Raw genomic sequence first — 11,807 nt, 5'->3', positions numbered from 1 at the left:
ATTTCAAATCTGCACCTTTCACCATGATGCTTAGTTAGTCAAATAAGACAGGACAAGTTGGAGAAACACAGACCTCATTCCTGCACATCCTAACCCATAAATTCTGAAGTCTTGAAACAATTTTCTCAATTGCCCCAGTCTAAAATTTTTCATCTAATTTTTAAAAATTGGAACTCGTGTTAAATCATCCAAATAATTTTTCCTTTGCTTCTCTTTTCTTTGACTCTATAGATCCGGTTTCTCTTATCTCTCTGATACTTTACTATCTTCTCCTCAACGATAATAAAGCCACTTAAATTATTGCTAAAAAGTTAGAACTTTAAAGCAGCTTGGAAAAAGTACTATTCAAAGAGGCAGAGCAAGTATTTTGAGCAGCTAGACAGTCACAGGTAGCACTGGGCACATGATATGGATATTTATTGATCTAAACCATGCCCGAGGACCAAAGAATAAATTAGTTAATTGTTTTCATTGAATTCCCTTTGAAAACTTTTTATTTCAGAAGAAAAACTCTTACAGAAGAAAAATAAGCATTATTCTCATTTCGAAAAGAAAATGGAGTAGCAAATATCTGTGTCACTTGGAAACTTCTTCCTTGGCTTCATGGTGCCACTTTCTCTAGCATCTGCTACTTCTTAATCGTTTTCCTGGACTCTTTTGCTGCCTTATACTTTCTCTGACCATGACCATCCCTCAAATGTGGGTCCACCTTGGGAATCTGACCCCAGCGCTTGCCCTTGCTATGCTCACTAAGAGGTCTGTCAGCTGGGTGAAATGACTCACACTTGTAATCCCAGCATTTTGAGAGGCCGAGGCAGGAGGATTGCTTGAGCCCAGGAGTTCAAGACCAGCCTGGGCAACAGAGAGATTCTGTCTCTACCAAAAATTAGAAAAAAAAAAAAAAAATTAGCTAGGCATGGTGATACACACTTGTGGTCCCAGCTACTCAGGAGGTTGAGGTAGGAGGATTGCTTGAGCCAGGGAGGTTGAGGCTGCAGTGAGCTATGATCAAAACACTGTGCTCCAAACAGGGTGACAGAATAAGACCCTGTGTCAAAAAAAAAAAAAAAAATTAAATTAAAAAAAGAGGCCGGGCATGGTGGCTCACACCTCTAATCCCAGCACTTTGAGAGGCTGAGGTGGGTGGATCATGAGGTCAGGAATTCAAGACCAGCCTGACCAACATGGTGGAACCCCGTCCCTATTAAAAATGTAAAAATTAGCCAGGCATGTTGATGCACACCTGTAATCCCAGCTACTCAGGAGGCTGAGGCCCCAGAATCACTTGAACCCAGGAGGCGGAGGTTGCAGTGAGCCAAGATAATGCCACTGCACTCTAGCCTGGGTGACAGAGTAAGACTCCATCTCAAAACAAAAAAAAAGAGGCCTCCTGTACTCCACAACCCCTCATCCTGGGTCCCAGCCCACAACACACACACACACACACACACACACACACACACACACACACACGCACTTCAGCCAAACCCAACTACTTACTACTACTTACTAAGACACCAAACTCCTCCATGTCTCTGTTCCATGCAAGGAAACAAAAAGGGATTTCTTTTCTTCTTTCTCTTTAATTCTTATGCATGAGTCCCAAGGTTTATATAAGATTTTAGAGGAAAAGTTTATTTCAAGGACCAAGAAGTTTTTCATCTCTCATACAGTCCTGCACCTGCATGCTCAAAGCCAGTCGGTCCTCAGCTGTTCTGGAGTTCAGCACCAACCATGGGGAAGGTTGTGTCAGATGCTGGGCCTAGAAACATCTCCCATCCCTTCTGCTCACATTCCATTGGAAGGAGCTCAGACACTTGCCAGCAAGGGACTCTTGAAACATAGTCTCCAACTGAGAGGTCACATATTGGGCTGGACCATTACGTTGAAAGAATAGGAAGATAGATTTGGTAGGCAGCCAGCTGTCTGCCCACTGGGATGTGTTCACAGTTCTTGGGTTCATGGTGCAGCAGAAACTTTAGTCCAGTTTCCATAAGAGAAATAAGGAATAAAGGGGAAAAGAAGATCTGATTAATTCAAATAAACGATAAACAAAAAACTATTTTACCTATGTACAAGATTATGAGCCTGAATGTTCCACATATTTTCTTCAGATCTCTGTTTTACTTAGAACAACTTTTTGAGAATGAAAGGCACAACACCTTTCTGAGCATATGGCCATGGGACTCATCTAAGAAGAGTAATAATGGCTAACGAAAATGTTTCTGCATGACACAGAGGGTCAAGGACATACCCAGGATGCCTCCAAATCTGAAAACGATGCCAAGTTGGAAATCAAAACAAAATCTAAGACTCTCCAAGGCAAAACATAAGGGCCTTAGACACACATATGGTTTCCATCTCTAGCTGAAAGAGCTGGATCTAAACGGAGTTTCAAAGCACATATGCAGTTTCATAAATAGAATTAGGTATATCAGGATACCTTCCAACCCAGAAGTTTAGCAATGTCCTTTGCACAACTAAAGATCTGCTGTTCTGAAATCTAGTCTTTGCTAAAGTTTCCTGGCTGGTCTTGAGTCCTCATAAAATTTGGTTTTCACATGTGTTTGGGGGAGATTTAAAGACTTGCTTTGTGAGAAGGCTAATGAGAATGCCAGAATTTTCATTTTAGGGTAAAGGGTATAAACTAAGCCATCCATAATTTGAACATTTGAAAAAGATCTTCAAAACATGCCTTTTGGAACTGACCTCTCAATAAAATGTAACTTCTGTCCAAACGGTTTGACCAATGAGACAGTAATCATAGTTTAAACTAAGCCATTGCTATGGTCAGGAAGAATTTACAAAATCTAGAATTGTAGCTGTTTCCAATTTCATTGTCAAAACACAATATCCAGCCTGCACTAAGACCGTAAATCTGAAAATATAAAAGACAATTTAAAAATTATGAATCTAAAGTGTGAACCTAATTGTTTCTATTTTCTCCAAATTTATTGAGCCACTGGTCAAGTCTCAATTTTATCAAGGTAGTGACACACACATGGAGAAGGTCCTAATTAAAGGATTTTGTTTTCAGAAAGTTTATATCCTGCCTATTTCATTTTATAAGATGTGCTATGTACACACTCCACTTCCCAATCACCCTCTGTTTGAGGGGGGAGTGTTGTGATGATTTGCTTTCAATTAGTTTTGGTTTGGGATTGGGTGACTTATTTGCTCAAACTCATGATGCAATTCTTCTCATTGCTATTGTCCTAGGGAAAAAAGAAGTAAAAGAAAGCTAGAATCATGTTTATCCTTCAAATTGGTCAGTTGACCCAACTTTCATATTTTTTATAAATTTTTACCCCACCAGCACTAGATAAATAGAATAGTTATTCAAATTATTCATGAAAACAATTCTATTTGAGATCTCTCAAATTAACTATATAAGCTGTACCAAAAAAAAATTCCTCTAATAATTCCCAACCTGTTCATTTGCTTGACAGTAATTGTCTGGATTAGTTAATCTACTCTGTGAGGCAAAGGCTGGAAACCAGCCAGTGTGCAAGCCTTGTGGTTAACTTCTTGAAAATTTGTTTTCCATATGAACTCAAGATAGCGCAATTGCTAGGTGAATTCAAAATTCTTTCAGACTCATCTACAAAGGTAAGGCGAAGGAGGTATAAATACCTTTTTGCCAATATCCATGTTCTCCTCTGGAGCACAGGTTCTCCTGACTTACAGGATTTGACAGTTGGAAGCATCCTTCATTCACTCTCTCACTTACAGTTGATGACAATGAGATGGAGAGAGGTGATGTCACTTGCTCTGCAGGGTTCACGACACTTTCTGACTCCCATACCAGCGCTCCTTATCACACAATCTGCTGCCAAACTCATCCCAAGATTCATCTTGAGGAAAGCCAGTTGTGGAAATCCTGAGATCACATTGTCAATGCCAGAACAACTTTAGTTTGTAGGGGAGCTTTTGAAAAGCTGATAGGAAGTCACAGAAATGGAAAATGTGGCCATTTCAAGACACTGCCGAAGGAAGAGGAAATTCTCAAGGGAAGAGGCTCACGCACAGGCTGCTGTTCTTCTGAGATAAGCTAGCAGGAATCTTCCTGAAGAGCATCCTGGAAAGAAAAGGAAAGATTTCTTTGCTTATTCTCTCCTTTACCAATAAGAGAGGTAAACGTTGGCAAATCAGCAACATGGAGAATTGGCATATTAGTTCCGGGGGCTCTCACTTATTCACCTGTCAGAGATGGGTTACTGAACACAGTCGGCAGTGCCTGAAGCTCCTTGCTGGGGGAGCAAGTCGTGACCAACCTTTCCCTTTCTGAGAGGTTTCAGATGAAGGAGGATCCTCTTGGTCTTCGAAGACGAAGCCCCAAGAATCAGAGAAAGGTGGCATTCAGACAGCACTTCTGCCCTTTGGTTAGGAGTATTAGAAGGAGGTTTTCTTTTAGCAAAGGATATGCCCTTATATCCCAATGCTGGTTTCATGCTGCCTTCTAATAAAGGGGTTTTCTAGAAGCAGCGTCAGTAATACACCAGAGCAGGACTTTTCACTTGCATTTTCATGGGTAGTTTGGGTTCTTCAGGAGCCTTCATGATGTAGAGCTGCTGTTCTGTGACTGGAATGTCCACGCCCACAGGAACTTGTGTCTTGTGAAGGGAGGGTGGAGGAAGAAAGCATTAAGGAAAAGAAACTGCAGGAAGGACTCTGAGTTCTGCCAAGGCCATGGAATGAGAATTCCACTCAAATTTGACCAGATCCTCTAGGGCAGGAGCCCAGCTGACCCCTGGCTCACACAGTAAGGAACTTAACTCGACTGGGTATGGACTGGTGAAGCCCTCCAGGCAAGCCACAGGAAAGCAGGGGTAGCTGGGTAGACTCGTTTCTTGCTGCCCTTCAGCTGTCTCACCCTTACATCTGCTGAACACCTGCAGTGAAAGTAACCTACTTTCATCTCTTAGGGGACATCCCAGTTGGCCTTGTGACATGTGGGAATTGTGTTTCACTCCCTCCAGCTCCCCTCCCCTCTGCGCTACACACAGAGCTTGAGAACTAGGACCTAGAGAAATTTGCCTTCTCCCCGGGACTCAGCACTGCATCTGGCCTATCACGGATACGTACTCACCTTCTTCCCTAACCTATCAGGTGGGGGTGGTGACAGAGATCATACAGGATACAGGAGGGGCAGTGCGGCACAATGACTGGCAGCAGGGATAGGGCATGTGGTCACACTGGCGTGGACCACAACTTCGATCCTAATTTCTAGGAAGAGCAATCATCTCTTAGGGCTGTGCTGGAGACTAAGTGAGAAAAAGAATATAAAACTAAGTGTCAGAGCCAGCATACAGTGAGCCTTGGAGAATGTTGTCTGCTTGACTAGCTAATGCCTTCTGAGAGTGTGGACAACAGAGAAAAAAAAAAATAGCTATCTTGGAGGTGAATCGCCCAGAAACCAGCCCAGTTGGGCTGGGAAAATATTGGGAAATGAACAAATCAGCGCTGGGAATCCTCCAAGTGACCTGGAGCAAGACGGTCTCTCAACATGAGAAAGTTCACTTTGACTTAATGAGAGACTTAACAACGATTGAGAAATGCAGGCATCAGCCAAGTGAACTGGGAGATGTGAAAAGGCAGGGGAAGGCAGAGGCACTTCCCAGAAATCTGGAAAATACACAAACGGCAGAGATCATCAGTGGTGGCCAGTGTGTTCCCCACTTCTACAGTACTTGTTTTTGGCAGGCACTGGCTGACAGTGTAGAGACAGCTAGGTCTGGCCCTCGACCCAGGCCCAGCCCATGGGATGTAAGTGAAAGTGTGTGCTGTAGCTGCTGGGAACCTTCTTTAAGAGACAGCAGGTGTCTGCCCTTTGCCATGTCCTCCTCATTCCTCTTTCTTGCTAGTGGGGATGCAGGCGTGATGGGCAGCGCTACAGCAGTCATCTTGGACCTAGATGTATCCTGGGGAATAGAAGCCCATGTGGAACCAGAAGAAAGAAGAAGCGATGAGCAATGGAGGCCAGACACCCCAGCGTCCAGTGTGTCAGATAAGCAAAGTTGCCCTCAGAAAAAAGAGGGGAGGAGGGTGTCCAGATTTTTATGTAAGAAAGAAATAAAACTCTGTCTTGCCGAAGCCACAGTTATTCTGGATCTCTCATTTTATGCACAGTCTAACTCAATCCTCAAAGGTAGTAACTTACTCTACCTATGTGGCCGTTGATGACATTTCCACTTACCAGCCTTGGCTGTTCATTATATTTCTATTCAATTGTTCTGGGATGCTAGCATTTATTATAACATTAATCTTATTTTAACAGTGTTATAATCTCACTCCCATTTAACTGCTCTTCAAAATGAAGATTGAATGTCAGTTCTACTATTGTCCGTCTTGCCTGGATATTGTAACAGTTTTCACAGATCCATTTTTCAAAAAGCGGGGATGGAGGGAGCAGAAACAGAGCTTCTCAATTTTGCCTAGAGCTGGCCTAAGGAACACCTTATTCTGCAGTGGGAACACATACAAAGAAAATATTATTTGAAAAGGATTCTGGCCTCCCTTTATCCAAAAGAATCATCTCCTAACACGAACTTGGCATTCTCTGTTACTCTCCCTATGTAAATTGGTTTCCCTTCTGGATGAGCAGTGATTTGCAGAGATCACCGGGTGCGGGGCAGCTCTTGATACTGGGCGGGGTTGGCAGGGGCCATGCTGCACGTTCAGACAGCTCCTCTGCCTCCGTGGACCGGGAGAGACCGCCTGCTGGCTCTCTGGATTGTGCTACCGACCCAGGCTGGAGAATGAGAAAGGAAGGCATGAGAAGTGATCCCAGCCAGGTGGTGCTCAGCACTGCTGCATGTCATTGTCTTTCTGACTGATGGGAGGTCACCTGGTAAGGGCCGGGGCTCCCACCCCTCCACTGTGACTGCCTCTGTCGGGCAGGCCCGGAATATGAACTGATCTGTTATTTAGTTGGAAGGGATATTTTTAACACCTTGTGTGTTTAGGTGGCTTTATTCTTTCACCAGCCTTCACAGGTATGAGTCTAGGTAATCTTCATAACGGCTTTTGGAAAGTAGGCCTGGAGGATACTGTTCTCAGTATTTCCAATGGAGGAAATCAAGGCTCTGAGAGTCGCCTCCTGTAACTTCTGTAGCTGGAGCCCTGCTCCCTCTTGCCTGGCCTCAGGACAGCCAGGAAGCTGGGACAAGTGCATGGACGGCAGCTGGGAGGAGAGGCTGGCAAGAGGCTCCGGGTTTCTCCATGCACGCTGCCTTCCCTGGCACAGTCTCTGCTTGGAGTCCCCGGCAGGCAATGCCAGCCCCACTCAAGACAGAGACCTGAGGCCTCACACTTCACCTCTCCCGCCCCTCCGAGGGCCCAGCAATTACTCGAGAATCTGACTTTGGTGATTTAATTGCTTTTTCCTTAAAGATAGAGAATCTATGTAATTTCTCCTTTTTTTCTTTTACTACAGCCTGAGTGGTAAATGCTACCTACTGCCAACAAACATGGGCATCCGCTCTTTCTTCAAAGCCTCTTCCGTGAGACATCTGAACTGAAATAAGAGGTGTTTCATCCAGGATGAATAACCATGGGGACCAAGAAAGGCCTAGACTGAAGAAACAAGTTAACATGTGAGTGTTCTCCAGGACAGGCCCCTCCATGGAGATGCAGTCAGCCATGCAGCCAGGGGACGCAGATCCACAGCTCTCGTGCTGATTCAGGACTGCACAAGCACTGCAGAAGCCAGGGAGCCGGTGTCCTGGGCATCCTGGCAGTTCTTTCCACGTGGGCACAAATGAGCAATGCGCACCAAGCTGCACCGTCTCCTCTGCTGCGATTTCACTGCTAAAGAGCCGAGGAAGGTTAGGATGCAATTAACAGAGCAGAGTGACCTGCGACGGGATTAACCTGCAGCCATAAATCAGCATCCTGGCCTCACGCATGCACCAGCAGAAGGAATCACGCTAGGGGCTTTAAGTCAGCCAAATCAAAAGCGCTACCAGATCTAGAGGGTGTTTTCTTTTCTAGAACCTAGAATAGGTCTCTAGAGACAGATGGACGCTTGGTTTCTGAAAACTGTAAAACAGGGAGGCAAGATGCAATATGCACAGAGAATTAATGTCAGTTGTGTTTATGGCTTTTTTTTTTTTTTTTTTGCTTGCCAAAAAAGAGTAGATTTCTTATTCTCATGTGGTGAAAGATGTGCTCTGTTTTCTTTAAAATCTAATAGTATTTTTGGTGACAAAATGGAAAAATATGAACCTTCCTTTGTTGCTTTCATTGAGAATTGATAAAAGCTTATCTGTGAACAGACGTTAAATAACCATGATGTCAAAAGAGCAAGATCATTTGTTGAATACTTATTATGTGCTGGGTGTTAACCTACCTTAGCTCTTCGATTTTTTTCACACTTTTCAGAGGTAGGTTTAGTGGGGACCATTTTGTAGATGATGAAACTGAGGCCCAGAAAAATGAAATACGTTTTCTAAAGTCACACAACTAATTAGTGTAAGAAATAGAATTCCAAGGTTCAAAAGATACAAACTGGAAAGTTATCATTTACCATTGAATTTTCATACCTTGTCACATCAGAATTGGTAAGAATCTTACATAGGGTAAAGGTGTCATGCTACAAACTACTTGTTCTTTTTTTTTTTTTTTTTGAGACAGTCCCTCACTCTGTCGCCCAGGCAGTGGCACAATCTCAGCTCACTGCAACCTCTGCTTCCTGAGTTCAAGCGATTCTCCTGCCTCAGCTTCCTGAGTTGGTGGGAAAACAGGTGCCTACCACCATGCCCAACTAATTTTTGTATTTTTTATGGGGTTTCGCCATTTTGGCCAGGCCGGTCACGAAGTCCTGGCCTCAAGGGATCCACCCACCTCAGCCTTCCAAAGTGTTGGGATAGCAGGCATGAGCCACCATGCCCGGCCATCCTAACTGTTCTTGATGACTGATGCTGTGCAGGCTATCTGACTTGCACTGTTCGAGAGTCATTAAATTCTCATGGTCAGAACTCAGTATATATTGTTCTTGCTAGTACTTCATCAATCCCTCTTAGCACCTCTATATTTCCATGCCCATTGTAGAGATAAAGAAAGTAAGGCTCACAGTACGCAATTTACCCAGTATCTCACACAGCAAAGAAGTGCCAGGGCCAGGGAGACACTGAAATGCTCTTGAATTCTAAAGCCTATATCTCTCCCACTCCTTCACACAGATTCCATCAATAAGGAAAGATAGAAGAGAGCCTGTGGCTGTACCTTGCAGATTGCTTTACTTGCTTTTTTTAAAATAGAGTTAAGCTGGGTGCAGTAGCATGCCCCTGTAGTCCCAGCTACTCAGGAGGCTGAGATAGGAGGCTTCTGTGAACCTCGGAGTTCAAGGTTGTAGTGAGCGATGATCATGTCACTGGGCAACAGAGTGAGATGCTGTCTTAAAATAACAATAATGATGATAGATTGACCAAAGTCAGAAGTAGATAGGGAAACAGCCAGGCAGGTAGACTCTGGTCTCCTGAACGCCTGGTGGCTTAATGTCACAAAGAAGGGAGGCCAGTACCTTGGGTACAGAGGCTGCAAAAAGAATACCATAGCATTTCATGCAGAAAACTACACATGGATGCAGGGAAAGATTGGGATAAAAAGGGATTGGACCTTTGACGTGAAATATGAGCTCCGAAAGGCTCACAAGTGGCCAGGGTTACTAAATAATTAATCAAGAGCAGGCGGGTGGCAGTTTGAAATGTAAATGGGATGGAGGAAGGTGTGATGCTGTCATCCAAGAGAGGCTGATGTGGCTGGAGCGCTGAGCCACTGTGCCAGCTCCCGGAAAGGCGTGGGCACAAAAGAGCAGTGAGGCCATCCAACAAAGAGCCCCAGAACCCATAATTCCTGCCTTTGACCTGTGGTTCACTTTCATGTCCCTGTCCCCAAAGAGATGTTAAAAAATGATGAAGAACTGGCTAGGCATGAGGGAGGGGAAGCAAAGCCATCTAAAGAAATACCTGTGTCAGGCAGCGGCCGACACACTTGAGAACATCTTTAATTTTCCTTATGTTTTCTTGCTTCTTAAAAAAACAACAACAACAACAACGCACCTTTTGTCTGCCCTCTCTCCCTTTTCTTCCCAATTTCTCTGGAGTTCTTCCTGCAGGTGGTTCTGTGTGACTCAAAGGCAGAGAACAGCTGCAAGCAAAGGAACAAAAAGGAAGATTGACAATCGGAAAAGGGGCAGGTGAGAGAGACTCCCTTTACCTTATCAAACCAGAAAATGCCGCGGCTTAAATAGTAAAAAAAAAAAATAACGTCTGCGGAAGATGAAATGTCTCTCTTCTCACTAAACAGTGATAAAAAAAAAAATCTCTGTTTTAGAAAAATATGACAGCTTGGCATTCAAATCACAGCATCTTAGATCCGGAAGGAATGCTCATGCCTAGCATAGCCTGGTACTCAGTAGGTGTTAGATGTATATTCATTCTTTCTGTGTGTTCCTTTCCTTGTTTATTACACCTTCCTGCACAGGCCAGCCAACCTCACCTTAAATTGGCTAGTCTCTCCAAGCTGCGCTGTAAGCTCTGGAAAACAGAGATAACTTTGGTGCCCACCTGGTAGGGTCATGCGTGTCAAGGGCTGAGCCCACGCCTGGCACTGGAGTGAGCTGATGTAGTGATCGGTGTATGTGTCATCCCAGACTTAGGAAGCAACCTGCGCACTCCTTGGTTTGTGTGGGGAAACTCACAACACGGCTGGGCAGCAAAAGCACGGGGTTCCAGGCCGGGGTGGCAGGAGAGGCAGCTGGTGAGGAGGAGTGAGCCGGGGTGTCTGCTGTGGGAGAAGGGACTTGCTAGGCCTGTGGAGGTCGGAGGAGGAGGCAAGGGGGCACTGCCCCGCTGGAGAGCAGGCTCAGGAGGTCCTCGCTGGGTGCCCTGAGGATGGGCATGGAGGGAGGGAGTGGATAGTGTAAAGGACTCTGAAGAGTGGGGCTATTTGTGTTCCTCATCACCACCTCAGTGCCATGGGAGGGGGCGAGGGGGCTGTGGGGGGTGGGGGCCACACTGCCAGCTCCTTCCAGGGCTAAATCTATGGAGGAGGTTTTTAGCAGCCTGGAGGTGGAACTGGTGTTTTCTGCTTCTTCTCCCTCCTGACAGCTGCTCCCCGCCTCCTGCCCCTTTCCTTCCTCTCTGTTCCTCTCGTCTCCTTTTCTCCTCTCCCTTGCTTAACTTTCTTACCTTCTCTAGCAGAAAACCATCAGGAGTCCCTTCCCTAGAAGTTTTATCTTGCAGGAGGTCGTGACCCTGCAGGCCAGGGCCGAGGGCAGCTGAAAGGAGGCAGGGGAAGCTCTGTGTGGTTCTAGGGGGTGCTGCTCCCATCCCGCCTCCTCTCTTCACCCTCCTGCTCCCATGCCCATTACTTCAGATTTTGGCCAACTGGAAATCAACTGTTGACTTGCACAGCTCTGGCTACTTTCTGAATAGGATCTCATTAAAACACACAAAACTAATCCACAATGGAAATAAAAGCAGAACAGAGCCAAGCGTTGCAGCTTTTCCTCTTGTGTAGAACAAATTGCGATGAGGCACACATTGTTCCAGATTCAAAATCCTGGTTCTTAATGTCTTACAATTCAGGGAAACAATGTCACCTAACTCTTAGGTTCATAGACCTTTTTTTTCCAAGAATTCCTTACATGTAGTATGTATTTCTTTAGGAAGTTTATCTAGTTCGTGATTTTAAGGGTATAGAGGTCAGGGCTTTTAAAACTCTGTAATTTAACTATTTCTGCTATAAAATATACATATAGAAATGGTATCAGCTAGAAAAATATTAATTTTGAGAAATTGAAA

At 44.7% G+C, this 11,807-nt stretch overlaps 1 protein-coding gene across 1 annotated transcript in view; it reads right to left on the bottom strand.

Moving 5' to 3' along the window:
* Window positions 1-400: 400 nt before the first annotated feature.
* LOC101053791 (uncharacterized) overlaps window positions 401-11,807 on the bottom strand; it is a 101,140-nt gene continuing 89,733 nt past the window's right edge. Inside the window, exons 12-14 of the mRNA XM_074397227.1 lie at window positions 4,201-10,149; window positions 3,634-4,078; window positions 401-1,976 (exon numbers count right to left, since the gene is read on the bottom strand). The gene's annotated coding sequence lies outside the window, so the exon portion shown is untranslated. The remainder of the gene's footprint in view (window positions 1,977-3,633; window positions 4,079-4,200; window positions 10,150-11,807) is intronic.

The sequence above is a fragment of the Saimiri boliviensis genome, chromosome 1 (assembly GCF_048565385.1).
Source record: "Saimiri boliviensis isolate mSaiBol1 chromosome 1, mSaiBol1.pri, whole genome shotgun sequence".
Classification (NCBI taxonomy): Eukaryota; Metazoa; Chordata; class Mammalia; order Primates; family Cebidae; genus Saimiri; species Saimiri boliviensis.
Note: the sequence above shows the minus strand (reverse complement) of the source record. Positions and strands in the feature narration are given on the sequence as shown.